At 34.2% G+C, this 27,162-nt stretch overlaps 1 protein-coding gene across 3 annotated transcripts in view; it reads right to left on the reverse strand.

The window, feature by feature from the left end:
* Positions 1-27,162, reverse strand: part of LOC108359080 (ATP-binding cassette sub-family G member 1) — a 69,618-nt gene that overhangs the window by 40,361 nt on the left and 2,095 nt on the right. Inside the window, exon 1 of one of the 3 annotated variants that reach the window (XM_017610745.1) lies at positions 11,834-12,002. The exons of the other annotated variants lie outside the window; for them this stretch is intronic. The gene's annotated coding sequence lies outside the window, so the exon portion shown is untranslated. Of the gene's footprint in view, positions 1-11,833; positions 12,003-27,162 lie in introns of those variants that run through there. 3 annotated transcript variants of the gene reach the window in all.

Genomic DNA, 27,162 nt, shown 5'->3' on the forward strand with positions numbered 1-27,162 from the left:
GGTTTGGAATTTTATCTTTGAAACGCCACACTTTTCTTTGAAATCGCTTTATTAGTTCTCGTGCAATAAGCGTTTTTGTGAAGCTCTAAAAATTACAACTACAACATTTGAACATAGCCCCCATACCTTAAGGTAAGACGTATTCTACGTCAAAAAGCCTCTTAAGATGTCAAATTTTAATTTAGTAGGGTATGTAAATAGTACGTAACGAAGAACGGTTGCCCTGGGACATTCACAAAAGTGACGATGATATCTTTTTATGTACTACATCCGTGACCGACCACCGACGTTGTCGAGTGCCTCAGGCTCGATACCGCGTAACATCCAATTTAATAAAGATACTTGAGAATCATGTTCCCTAAAAATCTATTATGGAAACAGAATTTCAAACAGAGAGAAACAATAAAGCCGTCTACTGCCCTATATACTTTCATATATTGATAAGAAAAGGCGTGAGTACCAGGTACTCATGAAATTTTATATGTAAACATTTCTTACGGCTTACAAAAATAAGTTAGGTTAGAAAGTAAACATTAATTTCATTTCAATTTTATCATTTTGTCGCGATCAGTACCCGATTTTGTCATAAACACTTGGGGCATAGTTCAGGGCTATTTCAGTATCACTTCGCGGCTAGTTTCGAACTATCCCGAAACTATTCCGAGCTCGAGAACTTGCCCCGAAATGATCTCTAATTAGGCTCGATTTGGTGATCTTCTAGTCCTTAAATGACTCCGAAATAGTCCCAAAATGATACTTACATAGTCCGCAACAGGTCCCAAAACGATCATTAACTAGTCCCGAAATGGGCCTAAGCTAGTCCTGAAATAGCTTCTAAATGTACACACAAGAAGCAATTACAAATTTTCTGCTGGGCTACATAAGAATCAGTTACAAAATTTCAGCCGAGTTTGCGCAAATTTTACCCATACCGAGAGATAAGATGTTTACACATCAAAAATGGACACAACACAGCGGATAGTATGGATTTACTTAGTACTAGCAAATGTTTTGGTACACCACTTGAAGACACCCATTCTTAATAATTAGTGAACATTAGACTGCATCACCAAAAAAAAGTTGCGGTTTTCCGCCGGGATTTAAAAAATATATTATATTTTAAGACGTCCACCAAAATATTTCGGAAAAATTTTAAGATTTAAGCGAGCTACACCGATTTGCAAATATACCTTCAAAAGAACTTTTTGAAAAAGTCCCCTCAGATGACAAAACAGATCTGGCTTAAAAAATCTGCATAAAAATATTTAAAAATCTTTTTAACGGAATCGCAATAATGGGATTTTTGATGCTGTTTTTTTATTTTTTTCAGAGATTGGTTTACGAAAAATTTAAATAACTCGGCCAAAACTATTCTGATTTAGACTTATGAGATCNTTTGTGCAAAAAAAAGTAATTCGTGTCCCAATTTTTTTTTTCAAATACGATCACATCTTAATTCAACTTTGAATGATGTTCGTTAATCCTACCTTTCTCTTTCATCCTTTGAATGAGCTTATTAGCAAAGAAATAAAAAGGGTGAGGGTACCTTTCCAATGATACCTCACAAGTCTAAATCGGAAGAGTTTAGGCTCAGTTATTCAAGTTTTTCTTATACAAATCTTTGAAAAAGAAAAAAAAAAACAGCATCAAAAATATTATTACGATTCCGTTCAAATTTTTTTTTAATATTTTTATGTAAATTTTTTATGCTTAAACCGTTTTATCATTTAAGGGGCTTTTTTTAAAAAACATCTTTAAGAAACTATTTTTATTCATAAAAAACTCCATGTTGGGAGGTATTTTCGAATCAGTGCAGCTCGCTTAAATCTTAATATTGTTCCGAAATATTTTGGTGGACCTCTTAAAATATAATAGATTCTATAATTCCAATTGAAAAACAGTACCGATTTTTTTTTGTATGGGGAGTGATGCAGTCTAATATATCGGATCTAAACCATATTAGTATGGAACCACCTCTGTGATACTACATTTCCGATGCAAAAAGAATTATCGAAATCAGTTGACGTGGTCCAAAGTTATGCGGTAACATACATAAAAAAAATAAAAATAAAAAAATAAAATAAAAAATAAATAAAAAACGAACTGATGACCTCCTCCTTTTTTGGAAGTTTGGTTAAAAATGGGCTTCAGATTCGTAATAATCGACCCCAAAAACTTCCGAGTGCCGAGTTTCCAACAAATCCAATCATTTTTCAAAAAAATTTATCGTCATTTTGAATTTTGGAAAAACTGACTTCAGATTCCTAATTAGAAACCCCAGAAACTTCCTGGTAACAAGTTCCAACACATGACAATGCGTAAATTGTTTAGTATCAACATTATAATTTTAGTAGCCTCTTTTCGAAAGCATATTTTCGAGCAGTAGGCCCATTCTAACTGTCCAAGACAGGTATGTAATTAACCCTTCGTAGGGCGCGCTTTGAAAGTTACACGAGAGCGCGCGCCGCGGCAATTTAGCCGCAAGGTGTATCTCAAAAGTTGACTGCATTTTTTTTTTGTATTTATGTCGAAAAGTCATTCAAATAAAACATTTGACTAATTTGTGTTTATACTAAAATATATTATAAGCATTTTTTTTTTTTTTTTTATGCGTCATCATCAACAATGGTGTTGGTACATTCTACACATTGTGAAATATGTTTTCTGCAAACATTTTTGTTACAATTAATACAACAAATTTTTGTCTTATTATTCCTGGTACATATTCCTGGTTTCAATTTCTGTTGCGTAGCTGGTTCGCTTCTATATAAGTTTATTGTTGTTTCCGAGAGAACGAAAAATGACACTGAAGATGCCACAACGCCGAAACCGGTTTGTGCCCGAACGAAATTTGACAAGGGACGACGGAAGTTCGTTCTAAAACATGATTCAATAATACAATGTTAGATAATTATTGACAGCCGCGGTTTGACACTCCCTTACAAAAGGTTTCATTTACGAAGGACAGAGAAAGGGGAAGAATGCAATCTCTTGTTGCGAAAATGGTAGTAGAAAAATACGCAAAGTAGGCAATTAGTAGTGAAATTCCTTTTGTAAATTCTAATGTATTTGCAGGAAATCTGGCAGTTTAAACGAAATATTGAACGAAATATAAATACATCTACGTGAATTACGTAATTTATGTCTATTTAGCTGTATAAAAAATGCAAAAGTGCTCAAAATTAAAATAAAACTACTATGAGATTTATGTAAACATCCAATTTAAAAATAATTTATGTTTTCTCCAGTTAAATGTGCTTCATATTGCAACATATTGCACCAAAGCTTATACTTCTATTTCACAGCAAAGCTACACTTTTTCCAAGTAAATTTGCAAAGAAGCAACATTAAACTTTTTTTGGTACACGGAAGGGCACGACGCGGCAATTCAGCCGCATATATGAGACACGAACTTTTATATACAAATATAAACTGAACGATATAACGCAGCAAGTAACAGCTAACTGTGAACCCATGCTGCATCTCAAAACTTACAAAGTCACTAAGTGGCAGTGGCCGGCTACTGCAATTAGTATTTGAAAAACACAAATTAAAATTTTTGCGCCCTCCGGAGGGTTAAGGGAATGTTTCTTAATAATAAAACCACAGTTTTAGCTGGACAAGTCACGAAAATAAAAAATTGGGAACATCAGCGTGTTTATGATAAACCGACCAGCGCGACCTCTAAAAAAACGATTTTCTTTTTTATCACAAATAACAATAATTTGAATAAGGCTTTACAAATTTCAAATAAAAAAAAATTTTAACTACTCTAATACTCATGTATTATTATTTCTTCTTTTCACGCATGATATGGAATTTCTAATTTAACATAAATGCTTTTCACCCTACCTAAAGTATACGCATGCACATTTTTTTTTTTTTTGTTCTAAGTGCGCTAAAGTAATGAAATTGCAAACACTAAAACCTAATCGTCATCACTTATCCGCACACATCAAGATAAAGAAAGTGTCATATTGTTGTATAAAGTGTTGATATATTAATTGTATGCAAATTCTACAATCATCATCCGTCATTTCATGCCACTTAATAATTTGAAGCCCCCCGCAAGTGGTATTGTGCAGAGACACGTCTGGTAGTGTAAGCTTACTTGCCATTCGTACATGTTGTTTCTTAGTTACCTATGTACATACATATGTACATACAGACGTATCTTTCTATGAATCAGGTAATAATGCATATCATTTGTCATACTTCGAATCGTGTATATATGTATATTTAAGTGCATACAAAATTGTTTTTTTTTCGCATAGTCACGTTGGCTTTACTTAGTGACAGAAGCATGACAGTTGAAGGTATCACAATTACTTTTCTTACTTTTGTGAATCACTCTTTTTATTTTTTACTTACTTCATAGAATTTTCTTGGACACATTTTACACAAGGAATTTTAGGTCAAAAATTTTATGTTTTCGTTTGTATTATAATTAGACTTCCGTCTTAAAAATACAAAGGTATGTAGTAAGTATTATACTACAAACATATCACATATGTGTGAGCATAGTGCAAATTCCACATTTTTACGACACTTAAAGCCAATTATTGTCAAGCTCAATTCAGGCGCGATTATCACAGCAACAAGCAGTGATTTGCTTAAATGATTTGTGGTACTATTTTATAAAATCTATTTATAGAAGCACTAGTAGAATATAAGAATTTTGCATTTGATTGTAAGAACAGTGAAGACTCCATAATATACATACATAGTAGTTCTGTGATTGATAATTTAGATTTTTTATTTATAGTGTTGAGTGGGGAAAAACGAAACGAAACTTACCTAATTAGGCCAAGTAAGTTCCTTATTCTTTCATAATAAGTTCCTCGAGAACGTAAGAGCTCCCAATCAGATTACAGAAGTGAGGTTGAGATGAAATTACATATACAAATATGTATATTAGAGCGGGTTGATTTTTTTTTTCTTAAATCGTGTAGCAAAAACGTAAACTACATAAAATTCTAAGAAAATTCTCCGAAGAAACCATGTATCTAAAATAAAATCCTAATCCGCGCCTCTCGACTTGAAAATTTATATGGCCGCCTTTGCCAAAAAAAAATAAATGTTAGAAAAAATAGGTTTTTCCAAAAAGAAATCGAATTTTCTGAATAAAATTGTTTGTAAGGTAGTTCTTTTGCACTATATATTTTTTCTACACTCAAAATTTGTTTTCATTATAAAAAAAAATATTCACCCAAGTAAAAAATTTTCAAGCCGAGAGGCGCGGATTAGGGTTTGATTTTAGACCCTTGGTTTCTTCAGAGAATTTTCTTAGAATTTAATGTAGATTACGATTATTAATTTTTTTTCCTTCATACAAATCAACCCGCCCTAATGTATATGCCTTACCTTATGAAGCTTAGCTGGGGCCATAGAAGAATTTTTCATCGAACGAGCGGTGTCAACTCAAAGTTAAGTGCCTTCATCGCATGATCATAGTACATATAGCGTCGCTTGGCGAATACCCCAAATGCAATACCACGAAAATTTCACAAAACAGCAAGTAACATATTTTTTCCACATTTCAAACAGGCGAGGCACTTTTAAAAATACTTTCAAACTGCAACCTTCTTAAACTGATATTGTGATACATAGTATTTCAATTACCTAATTCCCTTAATTCAAGTTGAGTTTGATTTTTTAAAGAGATGGCAACCCTCCGATATGTTGTTTAGAAATAAATCCATTTCAAACCATTTCGGATTGATAGCCATATTGTAGAAATTCATCTAACTTAACGAAATTTTATTTGTTTACAAGTGGCAACTGCTTTCGTGTTCTAACTTAGACGCGAAAAATAGGTGAAAAACCATCCTTGATGGCAATTTTTCGGAAATTGAGTTATGTAGCTACATAGAAAAATTGCAAATTTTTTAAGCATTTTTTTTATGTGCATACATATGTATGTATTTATATGGGCAAATCTCACGAGTTCTTACATCTTTCGGCAAAAACGTAAAAATAACCACTGGTGCTCATTTACCTGCAGTTGCGTATGTAACGTATACGCCCCGTAGCACCATACGCAGTCATCAACTACATCGCACGCCTTAACTTAAAAATCATATTATTTAAAAGTAATTAAATATCAAGAATGATAGAATTAAAGATTGCGGCAATCGAGCTGAGAGCAACTGGGTGTGAGACGTCACATTATTTTGAGAATGAGAGTGTAAAGAATAATTTTGAAGAAGAAGAGGAAGAAGCGAACAAGTGGTGGGAAAGAGTGATGTAAAACTAGGTTGAATTGTACCTACTCTTCAGCTTCTTAAATTTGAATGTACATTCGGTACAATCACATTATTTTAGGTACATTTGCAACATAGTAAAATATTGTTTCATGTAAGTCCACAAGTTGTTATGGTACAGATGGAAGATGTAGGCCACCAAGTGACAAAAAAATATGCACATAAAAGTACATGCTTACTTTTTAGGTACAACTTTTCGGCAAATAAAAATAATAATGTGACTTCAGCGAAAGGATAGATGCCAAGAATGAATTGAATGAAAATGAGAATAAATTTTGTGTGACGTCACACTGGTGCAATTGCGAGAGAGAAATGCCAAAACGTGAGCAAAAATGGAAGAAGAAGAAAAAATGTTGCTAGGAAAACGTAAACAAGTTTGAAACCACATTCTAAAAACACACTACTCATGCACGTGCTGGTATATGGCTCAGAAGCATGGACAATGACAACATCCGATGAGGCGGCTCTTGGAGTGTTTGAGAGAAAGATTTTGCGGAAGATTTACGGGCCTTTACGCGTTGTCGATTGCGAGTACTGCAGACGATGGAACGACGAGCAGTATGAGCTTTACAACGACACGGACATAGTGCAGCGAATTAAAATACAGCGGCTCCGCTGGCTTGGCCATGTCGTTCGAATGGACACCGACGCTCCAGCTCTGAAAGCATTCAACTCGGAACCCGCTGATGGTAGCAGAGGAAGAGATTTGTTGGCACAGTAGTTTTATTACTAGAGCTCGGATTTTTATGCAAATTAAATATGCAAAATGTATGCAAAAGGTGTGCAAAAAATATGCAAGAATTATGCAAAATATATTAAAAAAGTTTATAAAATATGCATAGTTCGATATGCTGATGATGATATGATGTTTATGCAACAACTTAAAGGCCGAAGTCGTTTGCACTTGTGTCCACGCTATAAAGATTTCACAGAAAATTAAACAAGTTTTCTTAAAAGCATATCTTCAAATTTATTAACTTATATGTATATAGTTTCCGCATTTGCGGCACTATTGCCACAGTCCTCAGCGTCATAGACCAGGAGCGCATCCTGGAGCAGAGTGGGGTGGTAATGTCAGTCCTCTCTTCTTCAGAGTCGAGAAGCACCTCGCTGCCAACGACTCTCCAGTTGGTCCTGCCTCTTCGAGACATAGTGTGGCGGGTATTTGTATGGCATTTCCCAATTCCGATTATAGCCAGACAGACCTCTGGCGCCATGAAACCATTGCCTAAAACCAAGGGTAGAAGTGATGCAAAGATGAGTCGAGGAAGAACTGCCCTTGATATGCCCTCGAAGCATAAAATAATTGCAACCTCGTCTGGAGGTCTGGGGAGCCTGTAAAAGGCCACGACAGTGTGAAGTTACAACTGGATGCCCTAAGATATGCTATTGAGTCTTTTGACAGTCTCAAATCGCCCGGTCTGGATTGCATCCTGCCTATTGTACTTAAAGAAGGTATTGAGCTTTAGTTAGCGACCTTGAAAAAGATTTTCACAACATCGCTTGCACTTGCCTACATATCACAACTTTGGAAGCTGGTTGATGTTTGTAGATAATCTGATCCAATATTCATTAAATTCGTGAACACGTATCTCAAAAATTAATCAACTCAACGAAATCATGTGTAGCGTACACGCGCCTACTAGTAGAGTAGTAGATGCAGTTCGCTCATTTTCTGATGGTCGCGGTACTATGTTTTAATTTCCTTGAACTTGTTGCTCAACCACACACACGCGCACACATATAGAAATAAAAAGTAAATAAATAAAATATAATTTGCGATACAAAAATAAACAAACCAAAAACAGGCGCGCTAGACGCACGCATACCAAAAACCAAATTGCGAATGTAAACAAAACCCGGCAACAAATCACCTACACACACACTAATTCACTGAAAAAGGCGAACTGAAGCGAGACGAATTGTGAAGGCATAAAATGAATGTTGCAACTGTGAGACGGGGAGCTAAACAAAAAAAAAAGGTGCAGGTGCACTTGGTGGGACGACGACGTGAGCGGAATACTTAAGGCGATTTGTCTTCTAATTATGGGCAAGACTGCTCCAAAGCACAGTTTGCCGAATGAGTATCGGTTACAAAAATAGCGACAGAGTTTTTTTTTTGTTGTTGGTTTGTTTGTCAGACGATTTAAAGTATCTAAATAGTATGCTTCAACTGAAATAATTAGGTGAAATAGTAAATACATAACTGCGCATTGACATATGTATTTATGTACATATGTATGTACTTGCCTCAATGTTGGAATTAGCCAATAGCTTATAGCTTTTCAAAGGCTTTGTACTCAAATTCTTCCGTTCAACATAGTATATAATCATCTGCACAGTGTGTGCTCAGCTACATAAATATATACATGTAAGGACTCAACCTTTAAGATTATGTGGGCGATGCAGAGTTTTCACTCTTGATCTGTCTGAATAACTTTGATGAAAAAATTTTAGTTTTTTGCTAACATTCAGTAAAAACGTAAATACTTTTGGGCCTAAATAGTATTTACAATTAAAATGAAAGCTCCCATTCTTGGTATTGTTCCATGCAAGAATATTTCTGAAAAAGTAATTAGCGTACGCAAAGCTCTAGTAAGTAGAGATTTTTGTAGTTTTTTTCTGATCATAACCCCACGTCTCCACCTTCTACCATATGTGTCTTAACATCTGTCAATGTGGGCAACTTGCTGTCTTAACATATCACTTTGAAAATGGCATCAAGCCAATCAGATCGATCTGTACCCAATGCAGATTAGGTATGAAAAAATCTATTCCGATTCCACTCCACATAGACTTTATCAAAATAATCGTTTTTAGAGAATCGATTCTAAATTTTCGGTGTTTAGGCGCGTCTGCTAACACCAGGCGCCTAAATACATGCTATGTACAGCTGCATGAGCAAAAATTTCCTTTATGCAATTTTTGCACATGCACTTCTCAACTGCCATGTAATTGAACTTTCTTAAGTTCTAATTAGATGGCACTTCAAAGTATGCTCTGCCTAGTCGGATGCATCCTCCGGACACTGCTTCCGGAGCATTTTGCGGACTCTGCATGACTTACAACCATGCAGAGGTGGCAAACGAACTTTGCCATTGGCCACAGTGCCTACCCACCATTTTTGAACCAATAAATATTTTTTTTTATATAAATACATACATGCAAACATACCTGTCTCCCCTCTCACCTCCCCTCGATTGAGAGTCGATTCTAAGAACTCGCTTCTATTATTTTTCATACATCTTTAGATACGCGACAGTTGTTAGAATTGTCAAGTTCTGACATTTCTGGCATGACTAATATAAATATTAGATAAGACTAAGGGCCGGTTATTCAATGTCTGATTAGCACAAATCGGAGGTAGAAGCTCCGGTTAGTACAACGACTGCATGATGTCGAAATCGACGATAGTGTAGTGGTAGTGATAACCAGACATTGAACAACCGGCCCTCAATAGCGCATATTCATAGAGATGCCAGAAATTGATTTATGAAAAGAAGCACTTTTAAGGGGGGTATTCAAATTTATTTACTTTCCCCTCAAATTTATTATCTACTAAAATTTATTATTAAAATTAATATTATTAAAATTAGTATTATTAAAATTATTATTATTAAAATTGTTATTAAAATTAAAATTATTAATATTAATTGATTCATTATAATAGCATTATTAGCTATGATGGATGGCTGTATAACTGGCCAATTTTATAGATTTTTCAAGGGAAAGAAAGATTCGATTATTCGATTCCAAGAATCGTTAGGATTAAATAAGATTCGAGAATTGATTTTTTTTTTGCAAAACTTTCCATACCTAATGTAGATGACGCGGTAAAATGAAATTTGAGTCATCAAACTACGAATGACAGCTGGTGTTAAGATAGCGATGGTAAGAAATTCGGCAGGACAGATATGGTTTAACAGTGGAAATTTGCGGTCTCCACCTGACATTTCTGTCTTAACACAGCCTTTTTAACAGAATCTGTAGAAGGTGGAGACGTAAGGTAAACATGACTGCCTGTTTCTGGTTATGGTGTTTTACGACAGTAGTGATCGTAAACTAACGATGGGGCTATAGGTAGTATCAATGGTTTCATTTTGCCGCCACTATCAAAATTTTCTAAACACTATCGATAGTTGTTTATTGTTCGCATTGTTAGAATTGGAATATAAAAGACACATAAGTATGTATATGTTGTGAACTCCTTTGTTTGTAAACAGTTCGTCATGGTTTTTGTGATAAAAATGTGTTATTGAAATACATGACTTCATTTTGTTTTACAAAAGTTATGTGTTGCCAACTCTTTTGTTCATACAAATAGGCTTTATGACTTTTCTAGTTACGAAATTGGTTATTTAAGAACAAGCTCTCTTCTTGGCTATTGTTATCTGAAATAGTAAGAGAAGAAACGAACAAATTTACAAGCGATGTGATCTGTTATATCACTTGTCAAAGTCTTCTTGGACCATATAATATGTAATCAAATTTGCCTATTTGCAAAATGTTATGCCCACTTTCACCAATCAGTTTTAAATTTATCAGACCGTTTATATATTTTAGTTTTCGACATATTGACCAAAAAATTTTCGGTAATTTCGTAAATATTTAGTTAATAATGCAGTCATGCTAAACTGATTAAGTTCTTTAAAATGGCGCTATCCGTTTTGTGGATATCTCCTTCCGAGTTTCCGAGATATTTGAGTAAAAAGTATCGTTATTTTAGTATGTACACAATTTTTATCACATTTTGTCGTATTTCATACAATGTGGCTGCCAAATTGTCTAAATTTTGCTAAATAAAATACTTCACAAACTCAAAACTAATTAACAATAAACTTAAGCTTCAATCGCGATTCCCCGAAAACTGCCGCAAGTAACATACGACAATCTTTTATCCAGGCGACGATATGTAAGAAAGCTTTCGATTGTATTGAATATTCAGCACTATTGCCCTCGAAACTGTCGAATGTATACACCATCGATAGTTTTCCAACACTATTCGACAGGTCTAAGCTCAATTGCAACATCATAGTAAAACAAAGGCATATTAAGCAACTAAAACTTAACCAGAGCAAAAACAACAAGCTGCGTGTATTTTGTTGTTGATTTTGTACTCAAAAATGTCAAAAAAGGTACAAAAAGTTTGACATTTTATAGTAAAGTTACAATTCATTGACCACTTCGAATGAAAAAAATAAATAAAATTAACCCTGCCGCTGCTACCTATTCAATTAATGCTTACCGTATGCAAATGTTTTGCGAGAACAATGAGTTTAAAGTTGAGTAATATTTCCGTTTTTCTTGTGTTGTCTATTGAAAAATGAATTTTATTTCAAATTATCAACTCGCAATGCCATTTTTTACGGTTTTGGCGCTTAATATGGTTTTTGGTTTAATTCAGTACAAAAAAGTATGTGAAATATATCGCTATGAATTATTTGTTTTATATCACAAACACACAATAGATATAAAATAAATGTTGCTGTTGGCATTTACAAAAATTCTTTTATTTTTTTATTTTTGGCACATATGTACATATGTATGAATGTACATACATTATGCTTTACGTAAATTTTCGCAAGCCCCTTTTTCTTCATTTAAAGGAATTTTAGATGATCGCAATTTTCACATTTGTTAATAACCGCTTAAACCCGATTTTCAATAACTAAAATGCAATGCTTCGAAAACGACCAACGATCCATACGCGCCGTTAGAAAAATTGTCGACACACGCGTTGCAATTGTTGCTGCCACACTGAGTCCCATAAGGAAACTACTACAGTACTAAAAAAAAAAACTAAAATTTTCGCTCAGCATTGATGTATGTACATATGTATGTATGTTTGCATATAACCTAGGTGCATGCATAATGATTATAAAATTGCGGATTTTACTAGCGAGACAGTTTTAGGCCGAACTTTTACGGATTGAAAAGAATGAATGGAGAAATTTGAGTAATTTTTTATTTAATGTTAATTTTTCCAGGTGGTGATAAAAGATTAAAAAGCAAATATTTAGAATCAAAACGCAATTCGCAATTAATCGAAGTGAAATTTGCAAAACATTAGTAGAATTTCCTTTGGTTTTCTTCTTGACATTTTCACCTGAAAACAGTTAAAAGATGTTTGTACCGAACCTTAAAATCTACGAACTTTCATCCATTCCGCCACACGCAAATCACATTTGACTACGACCCGCACCACCCCATTTGAATTGCGACAATCGCATTGAGAGCGACGAGTCCTCTTCTGTGTTTCCAAATGATATAATTTTTGTTGCTCTTTTATAATGCGGCGAATCAAATCGTTGTTGCTGCTTGTATGTGTGTATGTATGTATGTACATTAGCCATATGACATTTTTCGTTTAATACAATAGACATATGAGGAGAGGAATAGGAACAATGAAAAGCGAATAAAAATAAGGTTTTGGTAAAAATTTGGTCCGACAAATGTTTTTAATTAGACATCATAGGATAATCTTTTCTCGGTAGATATGTAGGCTTTTAAACACATTTACAACGGTATGTCATTTATAGACATCGGACATCAAATCAAAAAGTTAAAGGTAAAATCCGATTTAGCTATTTTCACAGGGTGTCGAAAAAAATTGTATACTCCCTCAGAGTGAGTGTAATCGCTTGGAACGAATTGAACGTTTTTTTTTGTAATACGGTCTACTAGGTGAGGGTGATTTTTTTTATATTTGCAAGGTTTTTAAAGTAAAAATTTAGTTGTTATTTTTTCATAAATAACTGGTTCATTGTTTAACCAAAACCATATAAAACAAACTTTATGCAGGGCTTAGAAAAATTTAACGAATTTTCATTAAAATTTCAACTTTTTAATCTGCATTTTTTTGAGTAGGCAGTTTAGTAGCCCATTAAATTTTAGTATAAGAAAGTGCACGTCTTCAGCGGCTGCAAAATCGCGGTTTTTAATATTTATTTTTATTTTTTGCTAGCGGTTTTTGCGGGTTTTTCGTATAACAAGTGCAATTTTTAAAAACTGTTATTGATTTTTTTTTTGTCTTTGCAAGCGCTCTTGAGCATTTTCTGCCAGAAGAAATTCATGCTTGTAAGTGGAAAAAGCCGTCTGCAGCAAAATATTTAAAGTCAACGCGATTTGCCATCTGCAGTTTGAAAACTTGATTTACATGATTTTGGCTAAAGTATTTTCACAAAATAATAATAAAAAATTTTAACTTATTTGTTTTGTTGAATAAAAAATTTCAACTTTAAAAACCTTGCAAATATTTAAAAAAAAAACACCGTACACTCATTTCTGCTCCCCACTGTACATACATACATATGTATGTATGTATATGGAAAACTCCAAGTCAACCGAATCAAAAAAACTTAAGAAACCATTTTTAAATCATATTATAAACCGATTGACATGGAATTTTTTATGTATGTATGTACAATACGTTTCCTTTTTTTCAGCGCAAACTTAATTTTTGTTGGTTTTCATCATTCCTCATCCTCTCCTCATAGGTACCTATGTACATAAATTTAATTTAACAAAAGTCATATGCCTAATGTAAATACATTTGTATCTATGTCCGTGCTGTATGTAAATTTGCGAATTCTCCTATTGCTTTTATTCTCACTTTTTCAGACTTTTACAACAATTTCTTAGTGGTATAGTCGGTTGCAATTTTTGTTGTTGTTTTTTTTTTTACTGACGGAGTCAATCAGAAGGCGTCTGCTCAATGTAGCCCACACTCTAATACGATGCTCATTCATACAAATAAGCGGCACAATCGAAGAATTAGAATGCTCTTTGTATTACATATATTCATACTAACCTAAGATGAATATGTGTGCATTAAACTGTGCCAGAAACAAAGTCACTTCTTCGGCATTTACAGTCGGAACTTAAAGTATGATATATCGCTGTTCTTGTCTCGAGGAGTCATTTTTTTGCTTCAAAGTTCATTTACTTCAAGTACCCCGTTTTAGTACTTACTCATCAGATCTGAGTTCCTATCACCCTAACGTACCACCGTAGTGTCAGTAAATTAAAGCAACCGAAAAGTCCTTAGGCTTGTGCTAAAGAAGTATATATTTTTTATTGCCGAATCTACATACATACATACGTACATAGGTGTCACCGAAAAATGTAAAAAGGCGACCCCTGGGTTCGGCCAAAAAAGTACTTTAGGCTGAGGTATGTACGGCGAACTTTTTTTATTTGCTTGTAAGGTGGTACGGTCTAATGTGTATGAATATACATACATACATATGTATGTATGTAACGGGTGATTTTTTTGAGGTTAGGATTTTCATGCATTAGTATTTGACAGATCACGTGGGATTTCAGACATGGTGTCAAAGAGAAAGATGCTCAGTATGCTTTGACATTTCATCATGAATAGACTTACTAACGAGCAACGCTTGCAAATCATTGAATTTTATTACCAAAATCAGTGTTCGGTTCGAAATGTGTTTCGCAAACCCAATTGCTGCGAACGGCGACGAATCGACATTTCACGGTCTTCAGCAACACTCTCAGAAACAGACGCAATATTCTCTTCTGTACGCACTGTACGCATTCGTGTGGTTGGTTTAATGTCCAATAAAGTAAACTGAGTGCGAAACTTGGTCACAATCGCATTAATTGTTTGCTCACTTGGTCGATTATGTAGACCATAAATCGGACGTAAAGCGAACCGAACACTGATTTTGGTAATAAAATTCAATGATTTGCAAGCGTTGCTCGTTAGTAAGTCTATTCATGATGAAATGTCAAAGCATACTGAGCATCTTTCTCTTTGACACCATGTCTGAAATCCCACGTGATCTGTCAAATACTAATGCATGAAAATCCTAACCTCAAAAAAATCACCCGTTACAAACTTATCGTTTTCAAATACGCGCACTTGTCGGAAAATATTAAAAGTGTTTAATAATGTATTAGCTGCAGATTAGCCACAGCGGTAGTTCTTTTGATATCATCGATGATACTGTAAAAATTTGCTATGCCAATTATTAAATAATTACGTATGTATCTGTATATGGATACATCTAAAAATCGTTCTACGTCATTTACAAAAGGCAAACTAGTGACCCACTCAATATGTTAAGCACAAAAATAACATCTAACTTAACGGCTTTTGCAGCATTATTGACGATATTCTGCGCGGTATCCAAGAAAGAAGTTACAAACCAACTACCGTTAATATCAGGGAAAGCTTTTACTCTCTAAGCGCAGATATACATAAAAACCAAATAAATCTTTGAAAATCTTATCCCGCGGGATAGGTTTTAGTATTGGCAGATATAAATAAATATCGTAAATATTTCCGCGATATATATGTAAATATCGTGAAAGATTTTTAGAAATAGATAGTCATATCCAGCTTGCATATCGTGGAAGAGATGTGCGAGTGACTACAAAACTAATTACCTATAAAAAAGTTGCAGCAAGATGTAATTGTGATAACACGCCCACATCAAGCTGACAACCCCAGTTCAGAACTAACTCCTGAACTTTGCACTTTAAATTTATTTATTAGCCTCCAGTTCCGATTTTATCAACACATCACTAGTTTAGAATCAGTACGAGTAGCTGCAGGGCGTGCTAATTCAAGCATTTTTATCTAGTGTATGTATGCATGTCTAAATGTTTGTATGCACGAATGTACATAAATGCAAAATATGCCATAAAATATGTGCATGCATATGCATTAATTGATGACCTCATATATATGGTGAATACATATACACATACCTCATACTATGCATGTATGTAGTATGTATGAATGTACATTAAACTGTACCAGAAAAAAAACAGTTCACCGTACACCTCCATAAAGCAATCGCCGACACCATATTTTCTGTGTCGATATGTAAATTTCTAGCTCCTGAGTGTCTTATAGGCGTTTCACACAGCCTTTTAATCGAGCAATTAGCCGAATTCACTCAATGAAAGCGCTAATGTACTACATTTAGACTTCATTTTGCTATACTAAATTTGAACTTTTATTTGTTCAATTAGCTCTTAATTGAGTGTAAATCGAGTAAAAACTTCCATGCAACCTTGGTGTGTATGAGGGTGCCCATTGAAAATGGCTTTTGGGGAATTTTAAGACCCTACCCCCTAATTTTATTCACTTTTATGAGCAATTTTATTGCCTATTTTTCTAAATTTTTTAAAGATCATTTAGAGGTCGTGACCTGTCGATTTAGGTCATAAAATAGGATTTTGTAGATTTATGACTTTTTGAATGACTATTTTTGATTCGATTTCAAAGATCGAATATGAACTGAGAAGAGGATGTATAGGCCTTTAATATGGTTTAATATAACAATCTATTGTCGGACTAGACTTATTGTGATTTTTTATCGGGTAAATTAAAAAAAGCTCCAAACTTCTCTTAATTTTTTAAATTTTGACCATCGATGATTTCTACAATTTCAAAATATGGAGTACTATCTAAAATTAAATCTATTTTCAAATAAATTCAATTCAAAATATTGCAATCGCATAAAGATTGTCGAATTTAGGCGACTTTACTTAAATACGACCCACTTATATGCAAAATGCGTATCTCAAAAACTACTCGACCGATCTCAACCAAATTTACTAAACACATTTCGCTTAGGCTTCTTAAGCGCCATATTGAAAATTTCTGATATCATTGATTTCGCCAGATAGACGGAAAATATTCCTTTTCAAAACGTCAGATCGAAGAACTGGGAGGAAAGTGATTCACCCCTTCTACAACATGGTTTTGTCTCGCGCTGCTCGAAGAGATACTTTTCATAGCCAAAATATGTTTAATGTGAGTACAGAAGTTGATATGGTATCGATGGGAATTGGTATCCTTCTATTTTCTTTATGTAGAAATACATATTTACTTTTTAGGTACATCTATCTACTTTAGGTAAAGTTTTCCGTAAACTAGGTACAATTTTATAATTCAATTTTGCATCCCTGATGGAATATCAGCTGTAAAAGACGGGCAGAAACAAACAGCTGATTGCTTTTTGTTCAATAAGCATACCTCCAAGTCAAAATTAAACATACCTAGCAGGGTTGCATAGACCATCTGACACAAATTAATTGCCAATTAATTATTAAGTGGCAATTAATAATTTGAATTTTTTTTATGATAAGTTGAGTAACAATTAAGGCTTACATTGGCGAAAAGGTTCTTAAATGCCAATTAGGTACCTATTTGAACATAGTCTAAGAGGCTCTAAGCAATATTTATATCACAGATAATATAGAGGAAGATTGTATGCCAATTTTGTTGTTTTTCCTTTAGTTGGGTAGAAATTTTATCAAAAACGGCAATGCTATAGCCATTGTATAATAAGTTTCAGGACACGGTGATACACTATTTATTAGATAATTTCTGGTATGTGGAATGCGTAGAAGTTTAAATGGAGCATTTACTAAGTTCAGAAGGTTAGACGCTGATTGGTAAATATTGAAAAACTTCTCAACAAAAAATATGCGAAAGTCCTTCACATTTTTTTAAAACGAGTTAATTGTGTTCAATAGGGTTTGGTAAGTCTTAATTAGGTGACTGTAAGGTCTGACACAAAGGTAAAGTGAACGCAAAAATTTTTGGAAGCCATAAAAAAGCTGACAACAAATTTAAACAAGTAAGAGCAGCGCTGTCTTCGGCTATGCCGAAGGCTTCATACCTTTCATGAACATCTGCAAATTTTACTTTGACAGATTACTGCTTTTGAATACATCTGCATACATCGATAGAGGAGTTACATACTTATATAAAAAATCGCATCTAAACAATCAGAGGTATGGAAGATATACTTTATATGGCACCAATCTAAGTGATTTTCACTGCTATGTGATCGGTATGTAAACCGGTAACACAATTTATTGGGTTTAGTTTCCTACATAAAGGAGATATATGGCAAAAACTGGTATCTGAACAATCAGTGCTATAGGAGATAAAGCTTATACAGCATAGATTTTGATGATTTTCTCAGTAGACTTTGTATTATTATTTATAAAATATCTTACGAAATTTATCGGTTTTAGCTGTTCAAATAAAGAAGTTTTACAGTAAAATCCCATATCTGAACAATCAGATGTATGGAAGATATATGTTGTAGTCATCCGATCCTTGTTATTTTCACTGTAAGTATTCTGTAAATAATGAGTGAAAGTGGTGCGAAATTTCATGTTCCTAGCTGCATAAATGGAGGAGTTATGATAAAAGACCTCATATCTGAACAATCAGTTGCATGGGATCTGCAGGTTATAGTGACCCGATCTTTGTTATTTTCACTGTAAGTCTTCTGTTGATAATGAGTGAAAACAGCGCGAAATTTCATGGTCCTAGCTACATAAATGGATGAATTATAACGAAAAATCTCATATCTGAACAATCAGTTGTATGGGAGCTATAGGTTATAGTTACCCGATCTTTTTAATTTTCACTGTAAGTTTTCTGTTGATAATTATTGAAAACAGTGCGGAATTTCATGTTCCTAGCTATATAAATGGAGGAGTTATAACGAAAAATTTTATATCTGAACAATCAGTTGTATGGGAGCTATAGGTTATAGTGACCCGATCTTTGTAATTTTCACTGTAAGTATTCTGTTGATAATGGGTGCAAGTACTGCAAAATTTCATGTTCGTAGCTGCATAAATGGAGAAGTTATAACGAAAAATCTCATATCTGAACAATCAGTTGTATGGGAGCTATATGTTATAGTGGTCCGATTCTTCCGGTTCCGACAAATGATTAATACATTATAAAAATACACCCACCTACCAAATTTGATCCGGATATCTCGAAAACTGAGAGACTAGATTGCATACAAACAGACAGACAGACGGACAGACGGACAGACGGACATGGCTAAATCAACTCAGCTCGACGTTCTGATCATATAAGTATACATTTTAATGGGTCTATCTCTTTTTGTTCTGGTACTTACAAACATCGGACCAAAGTTATAATACCATTTCATGCTCATGAAAGGTATAAAAACGCATTGGCTTATAATGAAACTTTAAAGCCCGTTCCGAGTACAAACTTTATAAGCGCCTCAATAATCGACATATAAGTATGTACAGTTATTTAAATCTAAGTAAAATATTTAACTTAATTCATCACACTTTCGATTTCCGTACTATGAAAGCATATCGACGGCTAAGTGAAAGATCGATCGCCCTATCCCGGCTGCCGGTTCGAAAACGCCCTATCTGAGAATTTGGCTCAAAAAAACGAACGATCTCAGCTGCCGCTTCAAAAACGCTCCTGAAGTACGACCATATTAAACAGCCAAGAGTAATATTGAAGAACAATTTAGTCCTTTTGGCAAACTGTAACACTTTGTTGCAGAAAGACAATTCCTAGAAAACTAATACGTACGTGTCTGTCACCGACAGGACACTTCTTTCGATCCGGATCTCCTACAGAGCATACTACTTATTGGTCAGAGCATTTAAAGGCATACGATGCTTACAGACAATGTCCTGTTCCCTGCAGGAAATGTATCTAGCTATAAGCTAACTTTAGGTTGATTTGGAAGGCGCTATAAGTCACTTATTATCTGCAAATTTTCTTTGACGAAAGCTAACTATATTTCTATAGAGATGGCCGCGAAATAGTCAAGGCTGGTTACCTCTGCATTAGATGTAGTCAAGGGTGGTTACCTCTGCATTTGATGTAACTAACTACTTTTGGGCATAAAATATCAATAGGAAAAACAAAATATTTTTTAAAATTTTTTTTTGTTTTTTTATTTATTTACTTTATTTATTTTATTACATTTCATGTTTGTTTACATATTCTACTGTAGGTGGTCCCATGTTCGAACTCCGTCAGAGATAACTTCAAAATGATAATATGAAATTTCGATCTTCCTTTTATTTGTCCTCAATTCGAAAAAGTATTTGCGAAGTGCAGAATATTTGAATAGAAACGCGTTTAAAGAAAACAATCTCGAGCTTTACTCCTGCATTACTTGCCCACTTGTTTCATGTTAGGTTTTAATAGCTAACTACAAGTTATGTATTTTAAAGAAATCCCGCAAAAAACCTACCTACAAGTGGTTTGTTTTTTATCAATTGATAATTTTTTTCTGCAGGGTTATTACACCAACCAGTCTCTAGCGTCCTCCCTGTTGAGGGATCGAAGAAATCTTTTGGGCTTGATATCATACGCTTTGCTGCTTTGTGTTTTGGTCCACAAATTTTTCGGGCCTTCCGTATCTGTTACCCCTCCTGTATACGGCTCTGGTGGTAACAATAAAATTAATAACAAAAAACAATACAAAAAATAAGAAGAGAAATTTCGATAATCATTAAAGGTGACGACAAAAGATCCGATGACAACAACCGTTATTTAATTTTTACGATGTGTAAATGTATATACTTTAAACTTTCATCCCACCAAACTAACATTGCTAAAATCTTTCATGACAAATTCGCCAACAAGTGTTCTCTAAATTCTCGCCAACGCACAGTGCCGCGAAGGTGGACAAAAATACAAAACTCGACTGTCTTGAAACTTAGATGTTNGAAAAACCGATTTCATTTTTGAAATTAGAGGGGCATAATACTTCTAGGTGTGAAGTTTCAGCCAATTCTGACCACTCCTTCTATTTTTGTCCATCATTTGTATGGAGTCGCGGCACTGTGCAACGTGCTTTTTTCAAAGAATGCATACATTCTTTCTAATATACATATGTACATACAGATGTATGTACATGTTTATGTTTGGGCTTTCTCATATCAATTTAATAGCTATGTAACCTACATGCCAATTTCTCTTTCTTTCTCCATATTACTTATTCTCTTGTTCATAAATTCATTTTGGGGTCAAGGCTATTGCCATTTACACATCAATAAGCAGAGATATTTAGTGCGCTTGTATGGGAACAAGCATCTGTATTAACCCTTGCAAATGCAATTAAGCAAGATCGTTTAGAACCAAGAGAAACAAAACCAAGTTAAGTTGTTTTTTTTTTGTCAGAAAACGTTTAAGGTTTTTTAATCAGCCTGCACGAGTACTACTTAAAATATTTTGACTTCCACCAAAAACAAGTAAATAAAAAAAAAAAAATAAAAATTTGTAAGACAAGCTTTTATTAGTGGTTAATAAAAAAGAAAAATCGATCCTCGTGCCATCTAACGGAAAAATTTTTTGTGTAGCTATTTCTTTTCATTTATGTAATATGTATATCCACGTTCTCAATATAAAACAAATCGGACCATAAATACGGATTTTCCAAATATCTCAACTCCTGCACCACCTATCGGCCAACATTTTTTGTTATGCCTTTTCATGTAAGTAATACACATTCCGACTATGAACAATATCTGAGCAGAAAGCGGATTTTTCAAATAGATCGACACCTGCGCCAACTAGCGGCTTAATTCCTCTTTCATATTGCATTGTCATTGGGTTCTGAGCTAAGTTCCAAGTCTCCAACTCATCGGGAAGTATTTAGGTTAAAAATTGAATGTAAGATTTGATTACACACATAAAAAAGACTTATAAAAATGAGTACATTGTATATGTATAAAGGTTTATCCGTGAGCAGAAGCGTACTTAGATAGCATCTAATTATAACTAGGTTTTGTGATTTTAGTTGATTAAAAAACTAACATAAAAGTCAAAAACATTTATGATTCTTGTAAATCGGCTGGATGTATTTTTAATACCTATAGTACATATTTATTTATATATAAGATTGTCGCAATGCACTTGATTATGACAGACAGGGTGTACATACACTCGCTCCACTATATCTGCGATCACCCTTGTTTTTTTTTTAATTATTTCCAATGTTTTGCAAGTTATATTTTTTTGTTATTTTTGTACAAAAATATGGTTCATGCTATAAACAAAACCATATAAATTTACGTATTTTCTTCCATATAACAAAACATTCACTCATACCTTGTATGGAGAAAAATGCCTAGAGCCGTCAGCAAAAAAATTATTAAAAATCAACGCGACTTCTCAGCCACTTCAAATTTGTACATTGTTATACTAAAATTTAATGGGCTATAAAACTGCATACCAGAAAATTTCGCAAAAAATCTGAGTAAAAAGTTTAAAATGATCATGAAAATTCATAAAATTTTCCTTAATATTGTATACAGTTTGAAACCTTGTTAAAAGTTAAGTTAAAAAAATTAGCAGTTTTACCCTGGAGGTCAAATAATATGAACAGTCATCTTCAAAACCAACTGTACATATACTAGGTATATACATGTGAGAGTCCAATGAAAGTTACCACATTACATTTTGAGGCGAATACAGTTATATACATAGCCGGATGAAGGACTCAAACAAGGGTTAACTGAATGCATAGCATGTCAAATGAAAGATGGGTAGCAAAGCAAAAACCTAATATTACCCGTCATAGTAGCCGGCATTTGTGCCTTGTCATTAACCATGTCGGCTACAATAAATATTAGTATTAACATACTAAATGTATGTGCAATGTATATACATTAGCCGGGATCGGTTCCCATACGAAAAGAAAAGTTTTCGGTTTCAAATCACATGTATTGAAAATTAATTTTAAATAATAAAAAAGTTTGACATTTTCCGATTATTTTTTTTTTTTTTGCTTTGCTGTTCGTTTTCGTGTCAATAAAACATAAAAAAGTGCTTATTTCATGAAACGTGTTTAAGGAAGATTTTCTGAATTTGCGGAGTTTGCGGGTATTATCGGGAGTGCCGGGAAAAGACTTTGGTCCCATCCCGCCCGCAAAATTTTTAAACACCTTCCCGGCCATTTTGAAATCAGTACCGTGGTTCCCGATATTCCGCACCCATCTCTACTTCATACGTATGTACATTAGGGTAGTCCAAGGAACCTAAGGCGGAATTTTAATGCTGTCATCCTCTAGGATTGTTCTATATCGAAAAATATATCTTTTCTTAAATCAAAATATATTTAGAGGACGCTGAAAGCGGTCAAATTTTCCCATTTATTTGGGGAAAGAATTTTTTTTTCCTAGAAATGGTATAGAATCCTTGAAAATCTATTGGCAAACTCTGTTTCTCTTTAAGAGGCTCCAAGTAGCAATAACCCCACTGAATATTTTGAGGTTTTCGAGGACTCATAACAATTAGTTAATATTAATAAATGGTTAAGGAAACAAACAGCTCTTTTATATCTCCTGAAGAGAAACATAGTTTTCCGAAAAGAAACAGACTTTAAGGCACAAGGCTACATAGCGTACCATCGAATATCAAATTAAAGAATAAGCGACCTTTATTTTCAAATTTATCACTTTGAAACTGTTTTAAGTGGGTAAGTACAAAAACTTTTTTTTTTGGTTAAGACTCTTCTGCTCCCATGGCCTAAAACATCGACGAAATCAGGACGATAAATACGGTGTTTTCAAATATCTCAGCTACCGCGCCACCTATCGGATAAGTCTTGCGTATTGCATTGGCATCGGGTTCTGAGCCAACTGTGAACTTTCAAGTCTCAAGGTCATCGGGAAGTTGGTCGAAAAATTATTGCAACATTTGCCCCAGACAAATATACTTCATACATACAAAGGAAGTTAAATAAAAGCAATTTCCATCGTAGGCAGATTATTTTAATTTAAGTATGTATGCATTAGTGTCCGACCGAAGGTTCGGCCTGGCCTCAGTATTCGGCTTCAGTTGTTAAAATTTTGTGATATATAATTATTACAAAAATGTCGTAAAATAATGGGCCATTTTCATAGAAGTGAATCAGCCAGCAGATATTTGAAATCCTATCAGGAATTATTACCTACATTTACCTACACATAAATTAATACAAGATAATCCAACTAGATGGAATAAATGGTTCCTTCACCATTATGGAAAGGCTCTTAGAGCAAAAACTAGCGTCTAATAGTTTGCTGTTTAGAGTTGTTCTATAAATAAACTGACTGCGGATGAGTGGGCGTATATATGTAACTTAAGTTTGACCGTGAGACGATCAAATCTCTTAAGAGAAAATGCATACAAAGCTTATCTTTTTGGAATATAACGTAAAGCTTTTTAATTTCATGAGAGTTACTTCAAGTCTTTAAAATGCTTTTAACGTTAAAAAATAATAAAAAGAAATTGTTACGAAATAAAAATTCACATACTTATTATTTTTGAAACGTAGAACTTAATTTTAAAGTTCGGCTTCGGTGTTCGGCCTTATATTGAATAGTGCCTAATATTCGGCTTCGGCTTCGGCCAAAATTCCACTTTCGGTCGGACACTGGTATGTATGTATTTTGCCTATACGAACGCCAAAAAGTATATTTTACGATATTTATCAAAAATTATCAGGTAAACGAACTGACTTATTAACGTAGATTACATAAATATTTGATTCAGTAATTAGCATGTCCTGTTTGATAATTAATTTATAACCGTTGCACTAATTGTTACTTTCAAGCCATCCACAGTTATATGAGAAAATAAACATTTGTTTTCGTACATATATATGTATACAAGACCGTGTTCATGTATTCGTTTCACCATGGTATGTATGTATGCTTGAGAGTATGAATGCATACTAGGGTGCTCTAAAACAAGTCGGAATTTTAATGCTCTCACTGCCAGGATGGTATACCGAAAAAATTTACCTCTATTTTTATTTTGAAATCAAAAAATAATTGGAAGTCGCTCAAAGCGCCCAAAGCTTTCCACGTTTTTATATGCGAAAAAAAACAAATTTTTGTATAAATGGTATAGAATTATTGAACAACGGAAAAGTGTGTTTCTCTTCAGGATACTTTCAATAATAATACCCAATTGTTTATTTAACCATTTTTTAATATGGACTATTTTTACAGGTCACGCAAAAACACCAAAAAAATTCAATGGGGAACCCATAAAAAATCGTTAGTATTAAAAAAATAGTAAAATAAATAATTTGGTATTTTTATTGGCGGCCGCTGTGACGTAGTGGTGAGCAGCGCGCGCTTCCACTCCGCATACCCTGAGTTCAAGCCCTGGTTAAGACAACATCGCAAAAAATATAGAAGAAAGGTTTTTTCTCAACAGCGGTCGCCCCTCGGCAAGCAATAGCTAACCTCCGAGTGCATTTCTGCCATGAAAAACAGCTTCTCATAAAAATACAATCGCCGTTCAGACTCGGGGTATAACTGTAGGTCCCTCCCCTTTGTGTGACAATATCAAGGCGCACGCCACAAATCGGAGGAGAAGCTTGACCAAACACTAACATATGTGTAAGGGCCAATATATTATGTACTATTATTATTATTGGAAGTATCCTTAAGGGAAACAGATTTTTTCGATTGAAAAATATTCCTTTTCAAGAATTCTATATCTTTTCCACGAAAAATCTCTATTTTGTATATAAAATGCATGGACAACTTTGAGCTCGTTGAGCGACTTGTAAAGGGGTATATTACTTTTACGAAATGAATTATTCGACCACCCTAATAACGTACACGTGTCTAGTATTTTAGTTATCTACTACTGGTAAATGTCCGGCTTATTTCGTGGCGCCTGGTAAGAACTTTTGCTTTGGCAAAAGCTATTGAAAAGCAAAAATGGTTTGTAAAGCAAAACTTCTGAGTTTATGTTGAAATGACTGCAATATAAAAAAAAACTAACACGAAAAAATTATCCCGTTCATTGGTTCAATTGCGCCCTGTGATTTATTAAATATCGTTCAAACAAGGCCATTGATATACATTGATACATACCTATCGGGTGCTTTCTTGGCAAGATATGGTCGAAAAATTCATTCAAGTGGCATTAGGTGGTTCTAATGTGGCATATTTGTAGTCCAAATTAAGTCAACACTAAATAAATCTTAGAAATTTGACATAATTTTCAATGGAATAACTGTCAAAATATGTAAATAAAATATGTATCTATAGTTGTCTTAGAAAAATACGTAAAATAGATATATTTACTAAAAAGATAATAAAAATACTTTAAATTGATATATATATATATATATTATATGTGACCTGGTCTACGGAAAGGGGGCTTAGGTGTCAAAAAATCAATNAACACTTACTGGACGTCCGGCGCGGAGAACAATTAACGAGATAATGAGAAACTGACGAAACGAGTTGCTTACTTTTAACAGCTTTTTCACAGAAAACTAGTTTTCGCACGTAAGCTCCCTTTTCGTAGACCAGGTCACATATAGTTAGGATTAGGGACAACTGCCAACAGTAAAAAAAAATTATTGATAATAGGACTTTTCAGGATGTTGTGGAAATGGTCTGGGAGTTACAGTTGGAATAACATATGCAAATGCAAGAGCACATGCACAAGATCCTGAGCAGCCCTATTGTTGCTTTCACATGTAAATTTTTTCGCGAAGCGACCGGACCTCAAACATAGCGAGCAGAGAAGTGGCGAATCGATGACGGCTTAGATTTGGCCCTATTAGGGTTGTCGATGTCAACGTCGATTGCGAGGAGCACTCTTCCTCAAAAATACTGTGGTCAGCGTAGCTGTAGTTGGATTTACGACGGCAAAATATATTATATATATATTCTTAACTTGTTTGCAAAATTACATGGATAGAGTCGTAAATTCCCCTAATATGCTTTCCATGCACCTGTCTAAAAATATTGCTATTGCTACCACTGCAATTGAAATGTCACTTAAGAAAATCTGAGGCAAAATCTAAATTCTGCTAATTTCTGGGTATACATACAAAATGTATTCAACAAACCTCCACCTGACAGTTTGAAATTTGTGCGAAGTATGCGTAATCAGATCTTAAAGCTTTGCGGGTCTGCCTGACTGCCACAGAAAATAAAGACTCGTTTGTTCTCTCTAAGTCTCTGAGCGAGATACAGTGCTGCCTCCAGAATGGAAAATTCTTCGTCTTGATACACGCGTGACCCGTTTATGTGCCTAGCACATCTGAATGGCCAGAGATTCTCCTGAACCATGAACTGGCTTCACTGAGTC

The sequence above is a fragment of the Rhagoletis zephyria genome, unplaced genomic scaffold, assembly GCF_001687245.7.
Source record: "Rhagoletis zephyria isolate East Lansing unplaced genomic scaffold, Rhagoletis_zephyria_1.1 Rzeph_scaffold_00337, whole genome shotgun sequence".
Classification (NCBI taxonomy): domain Eukaryota; kingdom Metazoa; phylum Arthropoda; class Insecta; order Diptera; family Tephritidae; genus Rhagoletis; species Rhagoletis zephyria.